Consider the following 27,208-nt stretch of genomic DNA (forward strand, 5'->3'; position numbering starts at 1 on the left):
CATCTTTTGAATGGTAGTGTACAGTTATTATCGTTAACATTTTCAGTACTTGAAAAAATTAACATGAAGATAAAAAAATAAAATATAAAAATAAACCTTTACTCTTTTAACATTTATTTCAGCTTGTTGCCAACATTTCTAAATAAACTAATAATTTTTTTTTTAATTGCAGTAGAAAATATACAGAAATCTAAAATCAAATTCAAAATATTAACAAAAACTATAATAGTATATCAATTATGCTAAAATAACACAGTGTAACAAGTGTAGTAACAATGAAGGGGGACTGAAACTTTCAAAATGTTAATAAAAACATTTTTTTTCCGCTGAAGGAAAAAGTAGTTGCACATAAAAACAGTATGCGGGTGAGTAAATGAAGACTCGATAAGTAACCAATGACCATCTTACCTGATCGTTACACATTGAAGTGACGTTGCCAAGGTTATTGTTGCCCATGCCGACAGATGGTCCAATAGGAGGTAGAGTGCTCACCGCTCCTGACCCTCCAGCCATTGACACGGTGATGCTCATGTTGTTATACACGCCTTGCTGCCCAAAGCTCTGAGAGACAGGCTGGCCTGCCTGGTTATACATACTGCCACAAAACAAGAAGAAATGGTTTAAATGAAGATGAACACACAGACACAAGTTTTCTGACCTTTTGGTGACTGCTATCAAACACCATACCTGTTGTTGCCCATGGCCCCTTGCTGCCAATTCTTTATGTCAGGTGACTGATAACCAGGTGGAGGCTGCGCTTGCTGGAGCAGAGGATTCTGGGAGGTTGAGTTCTGAGGTGAAAGCAGGGGGCTGGTTGGGACTAAGCTCAGGAGCGAAGGATGGATCTGCTTGCTGGATCATGCCTGTGAGAGAGATGTGCATTGGCTCTTTTAGTCATCATGACAGAAGCATTAAAAGTTGTCATTATTTTTAATTGCATTTTTTTATTATTATATTTTTATATGACTATTTTTGCAATTTAATATTTTTTATTTTGATGTCTACATAGTATCACAATTTTTTACTTCAGCTTTAGTTAATTTAGTGCATCAGGTAAACTAAATAAAAATGAAAAATGTTGCTTATCTGAAATTATACAAGTCTACATTTAAAAATATTTTAAGTTAAATTTAATTTTATGGTTTTAGTGTTAGCTACGGTAGTTATAATAACACGGGTGACGATAAATTAGTAGCTTATAAATGAGACATACCAGATCCCCCAAACTGCTGGAAAAGTCCCTGTTGAACAGGAGTGTTCACAGGCCCACCAAATTGCCCTTGAATGCCTCCCATAATGCCTTGGTTTCCCATGCCCACCCTGGTAGGTAGCTTGGGGTCCAGAGGTCCTCCCATGGGGTTAAAATGGCTTGGGGAGGTAGGCGTGTTTCCAGGCACGGCATTGTAGCCTGGAGAAAAACCGAACTGCTGCTGCTGTGGTGGCTGTTGCTGCTGTGGGCTCTTAGGAACTCGCTGAGCCCCCAGAGGTCCTGTGTTCATCCCCTGCCTCATCAGCAATACCTTCTGCTGCATAAGCTGCCGCTGGCGGTGCTGGAAACTATAAAGCTCCCGTTGCCGCTGGGCCATCATTTGAGCATTGAGTGGAGGCTGTTGAGAGAAAAGACGGGATTTCAGTTTCATTGAAAGACACAAACAGAAAAACAAACAATGATTGCGAAAGCAAAAATGCACAGATGCATCAATGACAATGATAATAGTAATAATAATATTAATATTAATCATTTTAGATTTTCATAAGAAATGCATTGATCTTGTAAAAAGATATAAAATAAATACTAGTATTATTTTTTACCCATGTCCCAAACCACAACTTTTGCATTAATACATAAATATATGTTTGAAAATGTATATATTTAATGAAAAAAATCTGTATAATTATTTAATTACAAATTTATAATCAAAATAATATATTATCATATTTAGAATAATAATTATAATTATTTGTATAAAATATATCAAAATAAAGACGTGTTAATATTTTTCTATCCATTTGACCTCTCTTTCTTTCTCTCTCTCTCTCTCTCTCTCTCTCTCTCTCTCTCTCTATATATATATATATATCCACACACACACACACACACACACACACAAATAAATAATAATAAATAACAAATAATAAACAATACTAGCTTATTTACAATAATAATAATAGTAGTAATAATATGATTTAGAATTTGATATAAAATATAAATGTATGAACTATATATAATACAATTTAACATATGTATGTAAAAAATATGTATAATTTAGCTTTAAAAAAGAAAAGAAAAAAAATATATTTTATCATCAGTATATATAATTATGAACCATACCAAAACTAATCAAATCAAACTGAACTGTAACCAAGATTCATATCTGAGATAAACAATCTTAATCAAATTTTGTCAGAGCAAATGCTTGCACCCCTACAAATGAAATTAATTATTCGCCTCGGTGCATGTGACACTAACCTGAGAGGGCATCTGAGGCTGCTGCATGCCCTGACGCATCCCCATGGCAACATGCCCCCCTTGTGGGAACTGACCCATGGCCGCAAGCCTGTTCTGGAGCTGATGGAGAGATGAGATACATCACCACTAAACAAGTGCAACTAATCACACGTTCACTCGGCAGCTGCACTCGACAAAAGAATAGGTTAGTTCCACAGCATGTTATTTGAAAGGATCTGTTACACAGTGCAAGAAAATCCAAAAGGGGGATTTAGAAGTTGTGGTTCACATTTATTATTACACAATGAAGTGAAAGCTAAAGCTGAAGCTCTACCTGCTGCGGGCCTTGCAAACGTTGCTGGAGCTGGAGTCTCAGCTGGTTGGGAGGTAGCCGCAGCTGGTTGGGCACACCAGGAGCTCGGTTCATGCCGGGCCGCACCGTCACTCCCACGTTGCCTGGAAACGCCATCCGTGGGGCCCCGAAACTCATGCCCTGTGCTGTGCCCATCTCAGCAGGAAACTGTGAGGGTGAGGTGGGGAACTGAGAGGGGTAGTTAGGCAGCTTGGGGTCCATAGGAACAGGTGTTGGAGGCTGAGACTGAGGAAAGGTCTGGGTGACAGGTTCGAGGCATCCACCCTGTAGGCGAGACAGTAAACCAGTCAACCTTTAGACACACTTTTCTTGTAAATGTAAAATGTATGAGAAGAATTGTTTTTCTAATAATACTAACTTGAACAATCTTGTCGATCCCCAATGCTCTGTCCAGCTCGGCCAACTCACTCTCGTCAGTGCGGCTCAAGAAAGTGACCAGCTGCTCCAGCAGGGCCTTCTCGTCGTTACAGCCCTCAGGTGTGGTGGGTGGACACAGCATCTCATCCAGCGGACACGGAACACACTGCCTGCTTACAGCATAGAAAAAAAGGCAGTCTATATGATTCCATGACTGGTTGCATAAAAGGTTTAGACTAGTCTTAACAGTTAGTCATCTATTTTTTTCTTCAAGGTTTGTCAATTTTTTTTTTTACATTTGGTTACATAAAACTTAGAATAGTCTAAGCTGAATCCAAAAAATAAGACTGATTAGCCCTTGGCTAACTGCCAGTTGGTTAAACTAGTTCTTAAGACACTGTCCCCAGATCTTGATGAACTTTGTTTAAGCAGCTGACAGTTCTATTTTATATTGCATGGTTAATTAAAGTTGAATTTGGGTGAAAGTGCACACCTGCTTCCCTGTGACTGAGATATGTTTATAACAGTAATTCTGACTGGAAATATAAATATTTCTATCGATTCTTCAGAGATGAGACAAAACATTACACCTGCTAATAGTTTTTAAAATAACAATTACACCTAGATATTAATCAGAGATAATTTACTTGAATGTCCTCAACACATATAAACACAAATGTCAAACTAAAGATAAAGAAATATTTAACAAAATCTAATTCATAAATGCAATATAAGAACATAACAAGATGACTAAAACTTAATTTAAAAATAAAAATGAAAATATTAAAATAAAGGCCAATTAAAAACATAAATAAATACTTCCATAGCACATAAAAAATTACTGAAATTACTACTTAATGTAGTTAAAAAACATGTTTTTGCTTTCACCATTATATGAGATTCAACAAAGTCAAACTCTGGTGAGGTTACTAATATTTGTTATAGTTATATTTTTAATTATTATTATTATTAATAATAATACTATATATATATATATGTGTGTGTGTGTGTGTGTGTGTGTGTGTGTGATTACATTTTCTGATTTCAATCATAATATACAGCACCTACTCCACCACCCAAATGTTAAAGAATCGTAGGGATTTTTAAATAAATTGTCTAATTTTACATAGGTTCTTTCAGTAGTTAGTGACACCAATAAAAATCACTAAGGTACAAAAATGTACAGAAACAAGAGGTTTCAATAAAATGCAAATAAATAGTTGTTATATTACTCAAATTCTTTTGTTCGTTTCTGTAGCACTCACTCTTGAGGAGAGGACAGAGGGGTCTGTGTCTGGTTGCCCAAGCTGCTATCGAAGGTCATTGGTTCAGCCAGGGACAAGGGCTGGAACTGCTGGGACTCGGAAAGCTCCAGCTTGGCCAGACCTGAATCAAACGAGACAATTTTCTGTTATTTTAACTGTCTTACTTCTCCCCTTCATTAACTAATCAAACCGTTTCTGTTTTCAAACATGGTGACGCGTTCAATCCTGCACCTGTGTTGGTGTTGAAAGAGTTGAGGCTGGTTGAATTGGCAAAGGGGCTGCTGCTCTCCTTGGGTGGCTGAAATGGGTCTGTCTGCCCAAGATCCGACACCTGGACCTGACCCTGGTTTGGTGTAGAGGGGTCACAGAACTCAAAAGAGGACTGATTTGAGAGGTTTGATCCATCAGGGAATGCTACAGAGAGACGGAGGAGGAAAAAGTAGTTATTGAGGACTTAAGATAAATGAAATATTATTTATTTTTATTATTACTATACTAAAATGGGCCTCACATTGGCTTGATGTTCCTGGTGACTCTCTCTTCACATTCAACCCGATGGAAATGTTGTCCTCACTGGGCTGGACGAGCACTGGCTCCTCTGCTGCTTTACCTCCCACAGAGCTTCTCAAAGTGGGCAAGAGCTGGTTCAAAGTGTCCAGATCGGTGCCGGGAAACTGCTACTCATGTAAACACATACAGATGTGGAATGGAAATGATAGCAAAGGTCATCAACATCAAAAGGCACACCAGAGCACAAGAAAGACAAAGTCCACATGTGACTGCCTCAAATCACTGCAATAGAGTAAACTCTACAAAATGCACTGAAATTTCGGCGGCCAAAAGAGAAATATATTTGATATTTAATAATAATGTATTTTCTGTCCGAGTTTTTAAAATTCAGTATAATTAAAATTATTGAGTTAAATTAAAAAGTCTTACAAAATGACTTTATATTATTTAATAAAATAATAAATAATTATTACAATGCATTTTCGATTTCGGTTTTCAACCAAGTGCATCTAGAATTTTCGGTTTCGGCCCAGAACTTTCATTTCTGTTCAAACCGCTACAAAATATACTATCAATATTCATGCTAGAGTTCACGTTAAAGCTGGATTGAAGCTGGAATTTATTTTCATAAAAGACTGAGATATTTCCTGTGAGATGAATGCTGAGATGTCGGCATGTCCAGCATCAAAGCAATAAAATATAATGTAAGATATTTGCCCACATTAAGTAATAATACAATAAAATATTATATAGAAAACCACGTCAGAAATTGTGGCTATTTTAAATCAGTTTAATTTGTGCATTGTTCTAATTGCAAGCCATAAAAAAAATTTTAAAAAAAGTATTGTAAGTTACTGTTTTCTGGCAAAAAATAATAATAATAATAATATAAAATGTAGTTAATGTCATCATGTAAAAATCAATCATTTTAGTTTTAGTCTGAATAAAATATTATATGTATTAAAATATGCCAAATTAAATCAAAATTTTTAATTTTAACTTAAAACATGCATCAACGTTCAACAAAAAACATCTGAAAACAGAACTTTGTTTTAAAACCTGATCTTCTGAAACAACAAAATAATTGCAATTAAATGCATTGAATTCTTTATGCTTTCTTGAGTATTTTTTAATTAAAATTGTTTAAGTATTGTCATAATGATGCTCTTTTTTCAACTCACTCTCATTACCAGTTTTGAAATAAAAAAGAACCTTCAATAACAAATAGTGATTTTGCTGCTGAGATCCACATGGAGAAGCAGTAAATTGTCAAAATAGACTTCCATCGGCCAAACATCCTATTTGCGGTCAGATTTTTAGGAGTTAAAACACTAGAGCATTCAAAAGTTTGGGGTCAGTCTTTTTTAAAATACTTTTCAGCAAAGATTCATTAAATTGATCAAAGGTTAAAGTAAATTAGTGTTATTTCTCAAAGACCATGTACAGTAAACTTTACTTGAGTTATGAAGGCCATGAAAAATGTTAATAAAGGCAACAAGACATTAAGTAACAAAGTAACAAGCACATATTTTATGTACTTGGATTAATTCACTAAGTACAAATAATGAAATAAGGATGTAAATACCGGGCTGGGCTTGTCACTGGATTGAGGCGAGCAAGCGACTGCAGACACGGTGGTGGCGGCAGCAGCAGCGGCACAGGGCACATTCTCTCTGCTCCCTTTCTTCTCTGCCTTTACCTTGACCGTATGGAGGCTAAAGACGGCTGGAGGCGGCAAGTCCTCCAGGTCCTTCTCATCCGTATCCAGCAGAAAGCGCAGCAGCTGGTGGTCCTGGGTTTCCTTCCCATTTCCCCGTGCCACCAAGGCCGCGTTGGGACTGGTCGGGGGCTCTTTCTTGACGTCGGGCTCCTTGCCTGCATCTGCAGGGCTGCTGTCCTGGAGCAGGCGGTGCAGAATCTTATGCCGCTCAGTCAGAGTACTGTGAGAAGCCGGACACTGGGTCCCGGGTGCGGGACGGGGTTGGGAGTCATGTTCAGGGGCACCGTCCAAAAGCTGGTTAAGTTTGGGGTTGCCCACCGCAGTAGCTTTAGGCTCATCAGCGGACGCTTCCGGCGGTTTGGCCGGGGGCTGAAGTGCTGGGGAGCTACTAGGGGTTGGAGTCTGTCTGGGGGGTAAGGGAGAGGGGAGAGAGAAACTGATGCTGTCGCCACCAGACTGCTGCCTGGTCAGTCCGCCAGCGGGCGAGTGGATGCCAGGCGCAGAGGGGGAAAAGGGATGGCTGGGCACACGTGGGCTGCTGGCCAGGCCTGGGCTGCCCCGTAGAGGTCGAGGCGACATGAATGAGGTAGGGGTGGCAGTGAGAGGGCTGCCAAGTGGAGAGGGGCTGCTGACCTGCTGGGATGGCCCAACGCGGCTGGGCGTCAGGTAGCCTGGCGGAGTGGGTGTTGGGGGTCCAGGAGTGGCACAGGTGCCATTTCTGTTGTTGAGATGGAGGCTGAGGTCACTGGAGGTCTGCAGGGCAGGTGAGCGGGAGGCTGGGGCAGCAGGAGACAGAAGGCTAGGGGTAGTGTTTTCCTGAGAGCTAGCAGTGTTGTGTTCCCTAAAACACATTTAATCATAAAATTATATATATACACATGATGCAATAGTTATTATTGTGTGACATGCTCATATAAATGCGGAGGACATCATCAGCTACCTGTCTATAGTGTGAATGCCCATGATGAAGGGCTGTACGTCTGGGTTTGGGGGGCAGCAGAATTTGCAGCGTGTCTGCGCACTGAGGGACGTCCCGTCACTCAGTTTGAAATGGTACAGAGGACTGATGGCCATGCCGTGGGTCATCACTGTCAACACAAACACAGAGAATAAAAACTAGTTTGTTTTATAGTTCCCATATTTACATATATCAACTTAGTAACAATAAGTCTCATTTGCTAACTATAATTGCATGCAAACATTTTCAATCAAAAACAATGATTTATCAGTTAGCCTGCACTACATGTTCTCCACATTTAGGATACGTCCACATGTAAGCTGCATACTGACACTACGGTTCAAGAGTCCGCTGTCAAAAATCCTTTCATTCAGCAACGTACAATAAATTGATAAAAATTAGCATTAAATCACGTTTCTACAAAAACACATAATAGTACAGCAAATCAGACTGAATCTGCATGACTACTGAAGGATCATGTGACATTAAATCATAAACTGTCGTTCTCTAGGCAAGGAAGGCAAGGGCAGATCATAACTGCTTGAAAAGTCAAGTACTACTCAAAATGGCTATAGATGGAGGTGAAAGCGCTCACCCTCATGAAGCAGCTTCTTGGCATGGGAGGGCTCATTGCCCTGAGGCTGGAAGAATGCGTAGATGCACTTCCTGACCAGGTCCTCCCAACCTGGTCGGCCTGTGGCCCTCAGAGCACTCGTCTCAATAGAGATGATTTTCCCTGTGTGCGCACACACACACACACACATGATTTTGTAAACAGGACTTCAGGTTCAAGAGGAAGAAGCTTTTCAAATCACAGATTTAACAACAAACCATTTTGCACTTCCTTCTACAAGAACAGAAAAAGAAAGCAGTTTCATTTTTCTGTTCTTGCAGCCGTTTTTCAGTCAGTAAGAAAAAAGCAGTCCTTGAAACAAGTTTCTTATGCTCACTAAGGCTGTAAAATGAAGTGACCAAAAATACATTAGAAAAGTAATATAGTGAAATATTATTACATTTTAAAATAACAGCAGCTATTTGAAAAATAAATATTTTGTAATATTATGAATGTCTTTACTGTCACTTCTAATTCACTTTATATGCCCTGGCTAAATAAATTTGTGAATTGCTTTAAAACTAAATCCAAGCTTTTGAACAGTACTGTACAAAACTAAGCACGCTTTATTTTAGGGAGAAAGCCATGTCTGTTTTTAATCAGGAATTATGGGAAAAGATGTGTCAGCTCATTGTACCTGTCGCTTCTTGGTGTGACATTCAAAAAATACAAAATAGAGTGCAATGAAATGTAAGGTGTGTTTATAATCACTAACAATTTCAGGAACAGCTATTTCAGCCACAGTTTTTCTACTTTCCAATATTCGTTTGATTCTGTATTTTATTCTTTATTTTTTTTTGCCTATGACAATAACCCTGCATGAGCTCTTACATGATGATAATGTGGTCAGATCAACAGGTGTGTGTGTGTGTGTGTGTGTGTGTGTGTGTGTATAATGAAACACTACCTGTAGGGTCCTGCTTGGTGATGAAGGACTCTGTACTGACAGGGATCTGAGGTGGATGGGGTATTCGGCATGCTATACAGATCAAACAGCTCTGCAGGTCTGTGGATAATACAGACATAATGGTTTGAAGTGCCATATGCAACACATACCAAAAAATTTTTCATAAATCTGTACAGATCATGATTAAACATAATTCAATTAGAAAAATGCAAAATACAGGAATTTTTATTAGTGGACTCAGACTTTTGAACTTCACCCCTAAAAAAAAATGATTTCGTATTTGAAGACTGGCGTGTCAACGACAGCTTCATCAGACTCCCTCCACTAAGCTAAATATTTATATGGGTATGACTTTATGAGTATGTGTGTGGTCTCACCCTCGCCCTCCTCCTGCACCGCTCTGGGCTGAGAGACCGTGAAGCACTGCATGAGCTCATACTGTTGTCGGGCCTCCTGGTTCTCTGAGTCCACCTCGTCTGGAGGTCTTTTCAGCAACCTGCAGTTAAACGTGTGGCTGTTCCTTCGGCCTTGCTCCTGAGGCCATGGCACACCATTTACTGAAAACACACACAGATGCGCAAGGTAAGTATGAGATAAAGAACCACAAGTCGAGTATCACTGAGCTCTAATTTTAAAGAGGCTGACCTCTAACCTTTGTGCTAATAGTTAAAACAGAACACTACCTGCCTTTAGTTTTTAGCTAGATTATTTTTAAACAACTAACACAAACGTAACATACAGTAACATACAGTCTAATACAATTCAACCTCGATATCTTCTCCTATATCTCAATTTCTAATGAAATACAAATATACATAAATATTAAAAATATTGTTAATAATGAAATATAAAAAATAGTTAATATTAACAATGCAAAATAAAATATAAAATTATACAAAAATATATATTTTTAATTTATCTTCTTTTATATATCTTCACATATAAATGTTTCTATTTCTATTTCTTTTTGCTATTTTATATTATTATTACCAATAAAATACTACTAATAATAAAATATAATTAAATATATTAGGGCTGGTAAGGTATCACAATTTTTAATTAATTACATGATGTGGACAAAATTACTCCCAAAAGATCATTTAAAGTCATTGTCGTGTAAAGCATCAAACAGACATTACAAAAAGTAGGTTCCTCAAGAAATATTTTGTTTGATCAAATTTATTACATTACTCTTTTAGACCATGAGGTTGAGTAAATGATGACACAATTGTCATTTTTGGGTGGGTGAACTATACCTTTAATAACTTATTTTATTAATTTTATTATTATTGCTAAGGAAATATTAAATTATTTGTTTAATGAAATGATACTCTTAACAATAAACTAAAACTGCTAGTAGGTGGTGATAAATGTCTTAATGATTAAGTCATCGAGTAAATTCATTTGATTCGTTCCAATGGCTGATTCATTCAGGAGTGAAGTAAATGGCTCTTTATGAATGGTCCATTGAATCATTAGGCTTGTTCAACTTGAAGCGTATCATCACCATCAGACCAATCAGTGCGTGCAAGAGCTATGGAGAGCAGACGGCACTTTATGCTTTTGAATCCCTCTTGCGGTACTTTGATGTCACACATCGATCGGTCTGTGCAGTGCTGCTTCAAATTCAACGTGCCTAATGATTCAGTCAATTCGTTCAAAACGTGTATTAAGAAATGAAATGCCGCTATGTTGCTTGGAGATGAACAGTTCTGCTTTTTTGTTGGCAAAATTTAGCAAAACAGACAGCATTGTGTCTAAAATAACACAATATTAACTTCTTATTTATTGTACTGTTGTATAAGATTGGTATCATAATTTGCACTCGTGTGATATTTCACTTATTGCTCATGTGATATTGCTTAACTATAATGTAAATATGAGACAAAAACTCAAACGGGCATTTTTGCCCCGTATCTTGAATTTTAGGGACATTCTAACTACTTTCTCTAGGCTCCATGATGAAGTGGGGAACTGTCAGCGCCCTCTAGAGAGGGCCTAAACTATTGTAAAAAAAACAACCAATTTCCAATTTTAAATATTTTTTTAAATGACAAACTTTTAAATATTATTTTCAATAAAAGTCCTAATTTCCAATTTTAAGCAATTCATTATTTGACAATCATCATCTAAATAAAATAAATACAATTTCTGTAAAAATAAACTCTTCAAATCTGCCTATTCAGTGAATCCGTCAAATGAACTCCGCCCATTTTCTCCATATAAGAATGTTTCCATCTAGCGTTTGCAGCTCAGTGATTGGTGGTCCAGCTATGAAATTACAGAGGGCCCAGGAATAGTAAATCAATGGGAGTGTAATTTTAAATTACACAAAGACTGACCAATTATATCTTTCCTATAAATGTGTGGGCCTTTTTATCACTAACCACCTGCTGTGGGATCTCGATCGAAAAAGAATATATATGCTAATAAACTAACTAGCCAATCTTCACGTCATGATGAAAGCCGCAAATAACGTAAGTGAGGAGATTTACTGTGCCACTGTGCCAATAATAACAGTATTTAATATAAACTGCTTGTTTGTAATGAAGTGTCTGTCACCGAGTTGTTATGCTGTGAGCGCTGTCTTGATGTGTTGCCATACATTAAACATTACATTTGTTGGTTTTGTGCACAGATCGATTGTGTGATGATGCATTTGTAATGAAGATCTTTACGGTTTGTAATGCGGTCTTAAAATACTGAAAATATTTCAGTGTGCCTTTATGTACCCCCCACATGATGTAAAGAAGTGTAATGTAATAAAGCAACAAGCAACATGTTTTTGTTCTAACCAATGGTGCCTATGGCTATCGATAGCCCCGCCCACATAGAAATCTCATTGGTCCAAATTCCTACTTGCCAAAACTGCATATTAATCATCAAATATCTTCTGAATGGTTGTAAGAGTGTCATGTCACATGATGTCTGGTTGGTTAGGTGTAACATTTCTGTTAAATCTTTAGCTATAATTCTCCTCTTAATGTGTCCTTTCTCGCCGAGAGACTCACCAAGGCTCTTGGGTAGCAGGTTGCGCACAAACTCGTTGTGATCACCCACATGTAGGATGCTGTAGACGCTGGAGGTCATCAGCTCTTCCTGGGTATAACCCAGATAACTGGTGACGTTCTCAGACACAAACACAATGCGCCCCTCACGGTTCACGGCGAAAAAGAAGCCACCCAGGGCCTTGTGAAACAGAGATAGGAGAAAAAAAGATGTATGTTGAACAAAAGTTTGTCATTCCCAATTATAGAAACTGGGCCAGGCTCAGATGAGGAGAAAAAAAAAAAACTGGTCTACGGCAACACTCTGACATTATAAAACCTCAATATCAGTCTTTTCAACAGATAAACGGTTTAAAAAATCGGTAACACTTTATAATAACTGCATGCTATTAATCATTAGTTAAGCATTAGGAAACAGTTAATTCATCATTTATAAAGCATTAATAGACATTTAAAAGCAGTTTATAAATACAGATATAAATGCTTTATACCTGATTTAAAAGCATATCTATAATGTATTTAATAATTGTTTTTTCATACTTTATTCATGATCAATTTATAATTTCTAAATTAAGTATAGCATTATTTACACACCAGTTATTAAGGAGTGGTCAATGGTTCATAAGATCACTTAGAAATTGTAAGTAAATGATTAATAAACTATTTAAATGTGCATTCATCTTTTTATTCAAACATATAGTAATAGTTACTTATAGTGTTAATAAATGGTTTATTAACATTTATACTGTAATTCAGGGTTAATTCAGGTAGTTATAAAACATATGTAGTTGTAAGTTAACTATTTTTGTGAGCTCATCTAAAGTGAGGACTATTTATGCCTTGTAAAGCTTTTACAAATGAGATTTAAAGGCTGTTAATATTTCTATGTTCTGTTTCACTGTGTGGTGTTTGTTTCTTGTTTTTGTTTAGAAGATAACTGAGCCTTTAAATATCCTTTATAAATGCTTTACAAGGCATAACTAGATTCACTTTAGATGAGCTCACATAAATAGTTAAATGACCACTACTAAATGCTTTATAACTACCTGAATTTACTACATTTCTTGTGATCTTATGAATCACTGGCAACTCCTAAATAACTGGTTTGTAAATAATGCTATACTTCATTGAGAAATGATAAATTGATCATGAATAAAGTATGAAAATACAATTATTAAACACATTATAGATATGCTTTTAAATCAAGAATAAAACCTTTATATCTGTATTTATAAACTGCTTATTATTGTCTATTAATGCTTTATAAATTATGAATGATCTGTTTACTAATGCTTAATGAATGATTAATAGTGTGCAGTTATTATAAAGTGTTACCAAAAAGGCTAATATACCTCCAAGAGAAGTGGCCCAAGGGCTTCCTTCTCCATCATGCCCTGACTGCTTGACGATATGTCACTCTTTTGCACCTCATCATCTGGAGACATCAGAGCTGCTTTCTCTGTGAACACACAAAGAACATCACTTTAAAATCCCAGATACGTGATACCAACGTTGTCTAAATTTGAATGCCTGAATATACATTATGGAAATAAAACAATAATAAAAAATTATTTAAATAAAGTATGTAATGCAATGTGACAAGATATTTATAAATGTCATAAAATTGAAATAAATGCTATTCTTTTAAACTTACTTTTCATCAAAGAATTTTTAAAAACAAAAATGTATAATGGTTTCCACAAAAAAAAAAAAAAAATCAGTAATATTCAGTAAATCAGTATATTAGATTGATTTCTAAAGGATGATGTGACACTGATGACTGAAGTAATGGTTGCTGAAATTCCAGCTTTGCCATCACAGGAAAAATTATTTTAAACTGTAATTATATTTCACAATATTACAGTTTTTACTGTATTTTTGATCAAATAAATGCGGCTTTGGTGAGCACGAGACACATTTTTTCAAAAACAAAAAAATAAATCTTACCAACCCCAGATATTTGAACGCTTGCGTAACACAATGAAACATACATTCACAATTATTTTTTGACCTCAAGTTTTGGTTCCTGGTTTTGAGAACAGTTTGTGGTGTTCATGTAATCCACACCTCCCTATCTATCAGAGCTTTCTCTAATGTGCAAGCGTCTTTTATACACACACAAAAAAAACATGCATCATTTGACTATTGTCCTCCTTCCTCTCTTGGACTGGGTGGATGAAAGCTATGCAGCGGAAGCCTCTCTAAGACTAATGTGAGCAAAGTGGTACTTTTGGACAGGAGCCAGCCGCAGTAAGTGCAGCGAGCACTCTTGAGAAAAGCTTGAGACTGAAGAGTCACAACTCGGTCACTCTTGTGCCAGTTTGACTCAGAGAGGCGATATAAAGTGTCAATGATTATTCTGTGGCCAAACTACTTAACCTTCTTTCTCCTCTTGAGATCAAAGCTTCTGAGAACACGACTCAGTCCAGCAGCTGGAGAGAAGAGAAGACGAGACTGTTTGTTTTGGGCTGCATTTTGAGTGAAGTCTTCTTGAAGGAAATACTAAATTTAGATCAGAGCTCGAGCACCGTATTTACACACATAATAGCAATGTATTTCTCACTGAGGAACTTCTGCAGAGCGCTCAACTCGGCGACGGCATCAATCTGGTTTGCTGCGTTCTGAATTTTGGAAAGCAAAAGTTTAAAATAAGGAGTTTTGAAGGTTTTACAGAGACTTTAAGCAAATGCTTGGCCAATTTATTGTAAGTTAAGGGAAGGACAGAGTTAACTGAGGGCTGACGCTGATATCTTACAGTATGATCACACATACATAACTGAACTATGACATTATCGTGAACCCAGGTTGTGGGACTGAAATGAGTCAACATGTGGTTAAGTCAGTGTAATACAAGAATTGTAGAAGAGCAAAAGAGAAAAGGAACCCAGCTCCACATCCTTACGATTCGCCCCTAAACAAATAAATACAAATGGGACTCCCAGTCAATCCCACAATCCTCCGGCTGATCAATCACAACGTTCTGACATCACTCCCACTTCAAACACAGCCAGTTGCCATGGCTGCAGTGTTACTCTGGCAGTGGTGCAGCATGCGATACCTGATCTCACAACAGTAGATTTCCGATCTGCATGATGTAAGGGCTTTTTGTGTTCACGGTGTCACACGCACACAGGCAGCCTATAGATACAGAACTGCCAGAACCCTCCTACTATTTTTCAAAATAAAACAGATAAATCAAAGCATAAGACTTCAAAATTCATTTATTACCACTGTTTGCCAAGGCATGAATCCCCATTACTATTGCTCATACTTATGGCTTTGTTCAAATCCCTAACTATCAGAATTCAATTTTCGTAACTCAACCCACACTTTTTGTAAAACTAACATGTACAATACTCAAATCTTTCAGTGAGGCTGAGGAGAGGTGTGCTGCTGATTATTTTTATATATGGTAAACAATAAACCACAAACAAATAAAAAAAAGGCCAGATTTCGTAACAAAAAGGTACACTGCTGATTGTTAATAGTTTGCTTTCAAACCAGGCAGAATCCTGTTAATTGCAAAATCAGCAAGGGGAAATCTTTCTCCGTCACAGAAAATCACATGGATTCCTACTGAAATTATTACATTTCGCCCACAACAAATTCTCTAATAAGGACATACCACATAGCAAACAGCTTAAAAAATCTTAAAACACCTTTGCAACTACATACCAACAACCTGACGACTCTAGCTGGTGATCTACACCACCTTAACATAAAAGTGAAATAAGCTGAAAGTGAAAGTCAATTTTACATTTAAGCACCCTGAAAGCAAAGCAAGGGCACCATCAGTTGCTACTGTAATGATATATTAATTGTATCAACTCCGTTGCATTTTTAAGTTTAAGCTCGGAAGAAGGTGAAACGTTGCTATTTATACCGTGTTTTGCAAGCTGTGAGAAATCTAGCCAATCACAGAAAATGTTTGTTGATTTCTTGAACACAATGGCCAAGGTGTTTAACCACCTCACAATGCCGGAGATTTTGGTGAGTGCCGAGTTATGCTCGCTCTCGCAAAACCTCTCTCATTATCAAACGACATGACACAAGTAAGAGATTCATTGTGCAGTTTAGACAACTAAAGTTCAGGTAAACGACTAGTAAAACTAAAATGTATGACTCTGCAAATCTATTAAAATCAACTTTAAATAACTAACAAACTGTGATTATTATATCAACATGTTGTTTGTTATGATGCATAAATCTCAATTTAATAATGTACATATAACAATTTATTCTTAATCATAATATGGTTTGATTCTATTAATATATCGAAGGCTATATTCTTAATGTGTAGCTCTATTTGACACATTTTGTCTCTGTTGCCTAAAGGGGGTCGCACACCAGACGAAAAGCGGAGCACCACGTCGCGCCACGTCTTTAAAATTCGAACACATTATTCTCTATGGGTGTACACACACCGTTCGGCGTCTGTCCGCGGCACCCAGCTACGACTCAGAACGCTGTTCAAATTTCTGCCACGCCACAGAGCGCCATCTGCATAGTTTTATATTAAAAAAACCCAGATGTTATAAACTGAAACTGAAATTAAAATACAGTACACTTGTTTCATTCAAATAAAACATTACAAAGTATTTGGTTACGTTTTCAGCTGCACAGTTGCTTAGACAACAGATACAACAAAACAATAACAGACTTATTATAATAACACAGATTATTTTCATTAATTAACGTTCAAAACTCAGCTTTTATCAATTAAAACCATATATTTAAAATAATAATAATAATAGATGAAGTTAAAACTCTCCCATCTTGCTGCGAAATTGAGCTCATGCATATAGAATGTGCGCATCCGATGTGCGATACCTTGAGTTGTCCTACATGTGGCGCGACGCGGCGCTTCTCGTCCGGTGTGCGACCGCCTTAAGGGGTCCTTACCCTGTAAATCGTTGAAGACCCCTGCTCTAAAACATCTTACCACAACCAATCAAGGTTCTGCATCATGAAATAGCCTATATTTAAAAGGAGTGAATGTATTTAAATGCATCGAGAATCATCCTAGAATCAGACTGTGATTCATTGAAATGAAATAGATAAAATTGTGGGGCGCAAGATTCTCCTTCTATTAAACACATCATGTCACTTTACATAAGGTTGACAAAGTGAACAAATTACTATCATTAGACACAGTCCTCAAAATGAGCTGAATAATTCGTCAAGTAATTTCACCCAGGCACTGAACTTCACAGTGAGTAAACAAAGCTAATGGCCGCCAGTTTTCCTGACCTTTGCCATGCGTATTGTGCTCTGACTTCATTTCTCAGGTTTCAAACTGAAGCAGATTTAGATTTTTTTTCAAGTGCATTTTCTGAGGGGCTGGAATGTTAACGAAGTGTGCTGTGCTGTATGAGAGCATGGCTGAAATGTGGAAAATTTCTTTGATGTACCCTTCATCCGACTGAAAGTGACATTTGGTCCTAGATTCCTAGTTCATATCATCCGGCCAACACATTGACAACCATTTTCATAAACACAAACAGACAGGATCAATGTAAAGTAGCCTAAAAAAAATTTCAAGTTGCAAATGATTCCATGACAGATCAGAAGAATTTCCTTGCTGAAGATGTGTGGCTAATTCAAATCTTGATCATTTTATATTATGGTGACAATAATGATTACAATTACCTTTTCTGGAAATTCAATGAAAAATGTCTCCCAAGACACATCCCGCTCTTTGTTTTTTCACATTATTCAATGTTTCATCATCTCTTTCACACACATAATCTACAACGGTATAAATGGACACACTTCTACCATTGCACAGTATTGTAATGTCATACTCTAAAAGTGTCATAAAAGGCCCTTCGGGTGACATCTTAAAGGTTAAGCTCAAGAGGGGAAAGTGTGTTATTGTCTGACAACATTAACACCACCATGAAGCAGGGATATTAGAGGAGGGGCGGCAAGTTCCTGTTTCTCCTTTCTTGCAGAGAGAGAGGGGAAGTTGAGGTCTACGAGAGGCCCTGTCTTATACAAGGTCAGGGGGCAGGGCAGCGTCGCCATTGGCTGCTCTCTCGCACGCCCCTGCGGCCCCCCATTCCTCAGGCTCTGAATGAAAACAGAGAGGGCCAGCGCTCTGGGTGAGAAACTAGCGACTAAGTGAGATGACATTATTAAAGGATGACAAGAAACAAAATTGCAGTACTTAAGACTTTCTTCACAAGACTTTCTTCACATGCAATGCTTAAACCCTCAAGCGTTTATGTTGGCGGAAATCTCCAGCGAGACCTTTAAGTGTCCGCGACAACAGGTTTACAAATGCTTCTCATCACAAATCTACCTGAAATGTGTGAAAGCATAACAAGCTGTAATCATCTGTCCACAAAAATGCTGGAAATTAGGCAAATTTGAAAAAGTTTAACTGGCGCACGATGTGTTCCCAAATGCGGATCATGCATATCTTCCTCCATTTATATTCATAGAGACTGATTAGACTTCCTGCTTAAGCCATACTTTCTCCTGTGTCACCTATGCAGCAGTTTTACCCATTTCCCACTGCTTTAAAACAGCTAATAATAATAATGCATTTGCTCCCGCAGCGCATGCAGATGTGCCAGATATAGCAGAGCGGCTCCAGCAACTATCTGTCAAGTGTCATTTTAAAGGATTATGGTGTATACATTACAGTCCTGCAAAGAATCTAGACACAGCTTAAAATGTTTGTGCTAGCCAGTGCCTGCCCGCCTAATATGCAGACCCCACAGCTTTCTGACATTGATGAATTTTTAGATCTTTGGATAAACATCCTCTCATGGCCTCTTTGCATAAGTGATATTCACTATTCCAGGGGCTCCTTAGTTTGCCATGCCAACAAAACCCTTTCTTAAGCCTGCAAATCATGAGATGACATGTTTACCGCTGTCAAAATGAAGAATGATGGAGTGCATGTTCTGAATTACTTTCAAGTGTGAGATAACAGGGGTGGATTTGGAGCTAGCTGACATGCTTTGTTCACACTTCAATTGACTTCTAAGTTCTCAAGGTTCCACTCATTTGGAAATGACAGGGACAACAACTGCAATCCAAGTCGGTTATTGAAGCAAATGAAAATACCGGCAAGTTTCAGGATTTAGCAATGCCAATGAAATTAATACTACACTGGTTGATCTTTAAGGTCAACCAAAAATAATCGCCTAACAAATAAAACGATCAATGATAAGTAAAGGAGCTTGGGTCACAAGGACTTTACTCAACTCCAGGTCTCACCATTTGGTCTCAGACAATATTTAACCATTGAGAGGAAATTGCAGTCTACTTATTGTCAGACTTGTCCAGGTATACTATATTTTAAATGGACTTTAAAGCCAAGACAATAAACATTTATGAAATCAATTAGATTATAAAAGTCATGCAAGAAAAACTAAAGATATCAGATGCAATAACTGCAATAAATAATGTGCTGAAATATAATGTCAATCTTTCATTTAGCATTTGTGCCCACTGCGTGCTTTAAGGCATTGCTAAATACACACTCCCAAAAATTATTTATGTACCAAGCGAACTCAACATAATCTTAAGCAACCAGTCTTATAAAGCCAAAATACTTCACTGCAGATCTGTGTTTAAACATAACACAGACATCTAGCTTTGATAAGAGCTAACATCTAATGATCGGTCAACATTGGGCTGGCCACAGATCCAAAATGTCTGGTTTAAAGGAATAGTTAAGCCGAAAAGCTGGCATCATTCATTCATTCACCCTTATGTCATTCCAAACCTGTAATATTTTCTTTCTTCTGTGAATCTACTTTGAATGCTACAATCCCTGTAGAACTTAAAAAACTGACTTAATCACTGACTGTGTCTTGGACTTCGTGTTCCCTTTATTTTATGGCTTTGTCTAAGAGCTTAGTCCAGTTACTGATTAAAACAAAGCAAAGAAGCAAGCAAATAATAACATCCTCTGGGTCCCCCCAAAAATATCAGCACAACTGATATAGAAGCTGCTAAAAAAGGAGTGCCGAACGAACAATGTTGTTCTCACCACTGTGATTTACAGCCAGTCTAACAAACCTTATTTATTCACTTTAGTTCTTGTTACCCAAATATATTTTGAAGATGACTGAAGGAACACAAGTTCTTATCAGATTAGGCATGTCAACAAACCAACTGTCATAAGCACTAAAATTCTGCAGTGTGCAACTGTGTAAATTTCCTGTCTGTACTGGGAAGTATATGGAAAAACGTGTGTGCAGCCTATGCACGGCTCCAAAGTAAAAGCATGGAGACTGGCTACTCACCCTGCTCGCGCCGTTTGATCTGCTGGATCTGGTCCACGGTGCTCTTTAAGATGTGGCATTTGTCCGGCTTCACGTTCAAGCTGGCAATGTCACTCATGTTGGCTGACAGTAACTCAGCCAGTTCGTCAATGTAGCGGCATTCCAGCTCCCGCCGTCTCTTCTCCACACTACCATACGAACATGAACAGAGAGAATTGTACTTTTTTTTTTTTAGAACTTACTTAAAAGAAACTTAAGCACTGTACTTTACAATCCTATATAACGCTGCATTAGCACAGCATTAGCATTTTGCTGGCACATGAACAACCAACTGCACTCGGAAATAAACAAAAGAAAAAAGCCTGCCTACTACCGCTCTGTTATGATGTTTTTAAGACAAAGCCTTGAATGGGTAAAGTTTGGCACAGGGGCTGAGTGGGCATTCTGCAAGGACTTGGGCCCTGAATAATTCATGATGCTCAAAGAGCACTATGATCAAAAACAGCCCCTGAACCCAGATTCAGCGTTTTCAGCGTTCTGCCACCTGATAGAGGCAGAGGATTCTGCAGTTGAAAGGAAGAATGCTGGGCAATGGGAGACTATAGGTGCACTCAGGGACAAACTGTGGGTGGCCTGGAACCAGAACGAGGCTAAAACGCACACTTTTACACAGATGTATCATTGTAGAGCTAATAAGGGTTGGGCTGCATACAGTCCCTGCACTAGCAGGCATTCCTCAGAGGCTTTTGCTGCACATGGGTTATCAAGCTGAGAGGAGACACTGAAAGAAAGAGACATTGAATAAGAGAGAGAAAGACAGATGGTCAGGGGCTATGGTGAAGTAATGTTAGATATCAATGGAATGCAAAGGCTTCAGATCTGAGCCCATTTATCATCCAGTCAAAAACAAAAGATCAGCGAAGGCAAGGTGAAAAAGCGCTGTAGCTGAAGGCGTGCACCGTGTTAAAAGTAGTTGAAAAGATTTGACAGAAATGAACGGATTCTAAGGACACAGAATAAGGGAGTTTCAGTGGCCAATGTTTATTCTTCAACGCATAAAGAGTATAGAAACGTGTGTGTGAGTGTGTGTCATACATCCACGGTTGTTGTATGTATGCAGGGATAAATAAATGCTGTTTCTATTCATCAAAGAATTCTGGGAAAAAATGCACCATAGTTTCCACAAAAATATTAAGCAGCACAGCGGTTTTCAACGTTAACCAATAATATTCCTTTCTTGAAAAGAAATGTTTCTTGAGCACTAAATCAGCATATTAGAATGATTTCTGAAGTATTTATGACTGTTGGAAATTCAGATTTGCGTCACAGTTAAATTATATATTTTTTTGTTTTGTTTTGTTTTTTTAAAACAGTAATAACATTTCACAATATTACTGTTTTTACTGTATTTTTGAAAATGCATGCTTTGTGAGAATAAGAGGCTTCTTTCAGAAACATAAAAAAAATCTTACCAACTTTTGAATGGTAATGTATATTTGAAAAAAAATAAAAGAATTCTCAAAAGTCTAAAGCATTGTACTTTACAATGTAAAAGAAAACAATAAATCATTACAAATTAAACATGTATTGTTTTCATATATAATATTTTGTATAAAATAAAACTTTAATTATATTTAAATAATATTATGTATATGTAAATAATATATTTATTTATCAAGTGCTATGTCACCCAGGGAAATAAATAAAAGCTCTCCCTTCCTCCAGAGTGTGCCGTGCATGCGTGACCAATGGCTGCCATACATTTGTGAGGATGGAGGATGTTTTTGCTTGTGCTGCTCCTGGGTGAGCAATTGCATGTACATATGAATGACTTGCAAGTGTGAGCGCATGTTGAAGTGTTTGTGTGTGTGTGTGTGTGTGTGTGTGTAGGAGAAGACGGCAGAGAAAGTAGGTCAGTGCCTCGACAAGGTTGTGCGCAGGCGCGATGATTACACAGGTCAGGGCGCTGCGTGGGGTTGCTGTAGAAACAGGCTATTACTTCAGCCCCACCAAGGCCCTATGGAAGAGTATCACCCAGCCAGACAGACCAGTTCTCCTCCAACCAACCCTGACACAAGAAAACCTTCTAAAACTATGTGCTGGCCTGCTATATTACAGCTAAAACAACCCACTTTTGGACCTATATTATGCATTGCCCAAGACAGATACTTTTGGGACATGGCTTTTAGTTTTATTTATAAAGCTGTATTGTGCACAGAGACAGGGGTTGAATCCGGTCTGGACTATGTCACACTTATTCTGAAATTTAAAAGACTTTTTTTTTTACTGATAAATGAACAAACAAATGCTGTGAAAATTTAAGTGTCTAAACTGTCACCCATATTCTAAAATAAAATAAAGTTTTTTTTTAAACGGTTTAAAAAATCTTAACTGTTGCCATTATTATAGTATTTGTAGGCTATTTTATTAAATACTTTTTAAAATATTTTATTTATTGTTAAACAAACAAGCAAAAAACCTAACAAACAAATGATTAAAAGACTTAAGTGTCTAAAGTGTTTAAAAACATATTTAAGTGTTTAAATATGTTTTGTTTATGGTTTTGTTAACAAAAAAACAAAAAAACACAAAAAAAAACAAATACAATTTTCATTTATATTTTACATTTAGTCATTTCGCAGATGCTTTTATCCAAAGCAACTTACAATCGGGGTGTACATAAAGCGATTTTTCTTAAAGAGACAAACAGACACAGGAAGTGCTTGTAATACCAAGATATAGGCTTTGTTAAAATAAGTGCAGGCTACAAAGAGAAGGAATAAATAAAGATTTTTATTTTATTTTATTTATTTTTATTTTTACGATGAAGTCAAGTAGCTTCGAAAGAGATGCATTTTCAACTGTCACTTGAACAAGAAAAAGAACACACACGCACACACACATTGTTTACACTTCAGGCATGCATTCTTGTTAAAATAGATTTTCTGCTATTCACCATTTGATGCATTTCCTCTGACACACCTTGACTGCATTGTCAGCTGTCTGCTTGTCTCCTAAGATCTTATAAAACACTTAGTAATGTGAAACACTCCAAACAGGAGAAGAAAGACGATCTTATACTTCACCTGAGACCAGAGGTATCACATGGCGAACCCTTCCTCTTCCGTGATTCTGGGGTGTCAGGGTCAAGGGCATTCTCCCCTGCAGCACTCATTTTCAGCATATGCACACCTGCAAAACAGGGTAGTTACCAGTCAGCCAACGGAGTCAAGCTTGAAGGAACCATTCTACTAAATAAACACAATGCAGGAAAATGAATTTAAATCATCCAATGAAATCCAGTAAAAATGAGTATGTAATGGCAGCTGTCGTTGTCTGATACCCATATGTTGTTGTTTATAACTGCATTGATAATATCATCTAGAACTACAAAATAATGGTAGAAAAAGAATCCCCGGAACCACTGCGGACCAACAGGTTCTGGAAAACCAGCAAACTTCAAGTCAAACCAGTTCTGAAATAGTCCCATTTTACTGTAAACGCTATGACAGGCAACATATCTCGACCTAATTTGAGCAGAACAGTTCAGATGACTCCATATCAGGCACAGACCGAGGTGACAGCTCATTCCCGCTAGCAATATGCATTATCGATTGCTCCTTGAAGAGGAACCATAAATCTGCTGTGAAAGGGCTTGCTAACTGAAAGCCTTCTTTGATCTGTGGTGCTATACACTCAGCGCTACCATCTAACCCATGCTGTGAACTGCTAGAAGAGGAAACTGCTGAACCACCATTCATGGGAACAGGGGTGCTCCAATTGATTGGCTACTGATCACTATCGGCCGATAATCATGTTGGGATGATTGATTGGTGGTCTCTAAATAAGCAGATCTCAAAAAAACAATCTCAAGCTGATGACGCTGCCATAAGAGGTTTGACATGATATGCAGCGGCACTGTCTCAGTACCTGTACAATGCAGGTGAAATAATTATAATGATATATTTCTTCATTAAATAACTTATAAAGTAATTTGAAAACCCTGTGTGAGGAGCGATTACAAAAGTGAGTGAATCACCGAGTGCTCTCTCTCTCTCTCTCTCTCTCTCTCTCTCTTAAAAAACGCAAATGGCTTTAAATCACCACACATCGTGTCTGTCTATAAGAGAGCTGCACGCTGCACAGTTGACAATGGAACAGTCACTTGCACAGTCGAGGCAGTGTCACATCCTCACTAAAGTTTCTAATATGCATTTCTTTTTAATTTTTGCCCATGTTTAACCATTTAGCGCTCACACACTCTCCTGGAGACCGTTTGCTCATGCACACTCACATAACGCCGGGCTCACATTACTCCATTTGCAGTTCACGCGCTGTGCATATTTTTTCTGCGCTCATGCTAACGGATTAAAGTGTTCACGTTAGAGTCTACTGTCACAGTCAAAACATATGGATTTTTGGCTTGGCCAAAAAGAGTGGTTGGTGTTGGCGCAGTGGACACATGCCTTAGGTGTGAGAGACCCGGGTTCGAATCCACTGCGAGACACCAATGTGTCCCTGAACAAGACCCATGAATGTAAATGTAAGAGCACTTTTAGATAAAGAAGGCAATAAACGATGGCACTTGTGTAGGTAGGAAAACAAAGTTCTTTGTGAATGGCAGAATTGCTTGTAATAAAGATTTAAATGCAAAAGAAAAGGCAGTAGAGCTGACTATTTCTGTCAATGGTAAGTTTGTGATTACATACAAAAAGTTGTTTTGCCACTTGCTTGAGCAACTTAATATATAAATCTAGAAGTAAATGCAAAAGTGAAAAGCACTGATTCATTTGTTACTTATATTTATTGTGTTTAAACAGGTCTGTGAAATGCTGTATTACTGTACTGTGGAAAAAAAGAAAGAATTGCAATGCTGTAAAAGGATTTTCAGTGACAAGTGATGTTTGGATTTGAAATCAAAATAATGGATGTTGTGTTTGTGGGAAACAGCTACGGATCAGTAGTGGACTCTTGTGTGAAAGTACAGTCCGTGCTGCTTCCCCTCTCACAAGAGTCACCTAAGAGGGGAATTCCCCCCATTTTCAAAAATGAAATTCAGTCCCTGAATAAATATCTAATAATCCTGATTGGAGTATCACTGTAAAAAGTTCTAAATGATAAAAATGTGTTAAAAATATTGTTATCAGTGATCGGAATCATATTGCTTTCTGTGATTGGCAATTGGTGATTGGCCTAAAAAATCCTGATAGGAGCACCCATACATTAGAATACTGTGGGCCTCTAAAGGGCTGGTCACACTACAATTTCCATTCCATTGACTTCCATTCATATGCATACAAACACAGGAGACAAGAAACTAGTGAACTGGTTTAGTGAACTCCTCTGTGAATTCTTACCACATGAAGATGTTTATAGAAGACTAGCTTAAGTAAAAGAACATTTTTCAAACACATTTTACACGTATATTTTGAATGTATAATATGTAGAATTTAGTTTTTAAAATGTTACATGTTCGTGATACTATTTTCAGCAACAAATTCTTCTAATTACTTAAAATCACAACTCTCTGAAAAAAGCTTTTTAGTAAAGCATTTTTTTTATTCACTACTAAAAAAAGACACACTACTATTCAAAAATATATACATATATACAATAAATGTTTTATTTATTTTTTAAACTCTCTCCTCGCTGCTCTATCACTGAAGGTACTAAAGAAGTTTTGCTAATGATCACAAATAAAAAGTAATACTGCAAAAACTTACGTTAATTTTTAGATAACGCTTGATCTAGGGTGCACCACCCCTTAAGTTGGTGACATCAACAGCAATTGTTCACCTCGGATGACCAACTAAAAAGCAACTTTAAAGTAAATACTGCTCTACCTGGAGCTTTGACGATCCCTTCAGTTTGAAGAAGATCATTAGCCATATCTTATGTTTTTTTCACTCACGGAGGACACCATCTAGACCAGTGCCTGGCTCCTCAGGCACAGTCCGCTTTGATCTGCAAGGCCTGAACAGGCTGCTTTTGTGGGTCTGTTGAAAACCTCCAGCGGCCCCTAATCCCTGGCAGCTCCATTTCCAGCAAATGCACCCTTAAACAGGCCTATTTAAGTTGAGCGGGGTGTCACTGAATTTTGGGCTGGTTTAAGAATTGAAACACTTGAACAGCTATTTTAGGAGAAAAAGCAAGAGATTTTCTTATATTACAAGCTTTAGCACCGACACATTCTACAATGAGAAATCATTTTTGAAGGATCGACTGAATATAACACTTATAACACAACCTAGAACATAATGAAATCCCTCGAATTCACACATTTGAGCATTTCTTTAAAAAAGTTTGGTGGAAATGAGGGCACATTTGAGTTTACTGCCCCGTTTTTGGGGGCCCCTGAGCCTTCACTTTATTGCTCTGGAGAATGTGAAACATGACCATGCATGTGAACATGCAAAATTGTTCAGAAATGAGGCTAGATTAAAAAAAAAAATCCACCAGGACATAATGACTCCTGTGCATCTGAGCGGCCTCTTACTGTAATTACCAACAGCTTGCACCAATGTGTTCAGTGTTCAGTTCAGCCCTGCTCTGCCAAGTGTCGAGGAAAGCCAACCGACAGGTAATGAGGATACCTGTGCTTAGATTTGAGAATAACCAGCCGCACTGCTCGTGTTGCATGAGTTAATCTACATCAGCTAAAGCTAATGTTAAAGAAATGGACATGTGATTTACAAGCAACATTAGCAGAATCTTAGTATATTTCAACTTCCCAAAACTTGTTTTGCGAGGTTTACAGCACTTTTTTCTAAATTTCTAGGTTTTTTTAAGCTAATGGGGAGTAAAA

At 37.6% G+C, this 27,208-nt stretch overlaps 1 pseudogene; it reads right to left on the reverse strand.

Moving 5' to 3' along the window:
- LOC113062834 (nuclear receptor coactivator 1-like) overlaps positions 1–27,208 on the reverse strand; it is a 53,453-nt pseudogene that overhangs the window by 5,213 nt on the left and 21,032 nt on the right.

This window comes from Carassius auratus, chromosome 45 (assembly GCF_003368295.1).
Source record: "Carassius auratus strain Wakin chromosome 45, ASM336829v1, whole genome shotgun sequence".
NCBI classification, from domain to species: domain Eukaryota; kingdom Metazoa; phylum Chordata; class Actinopteri; order Cypriniformes; family Cyprinidae; genus Carassius; species Carassius auratus.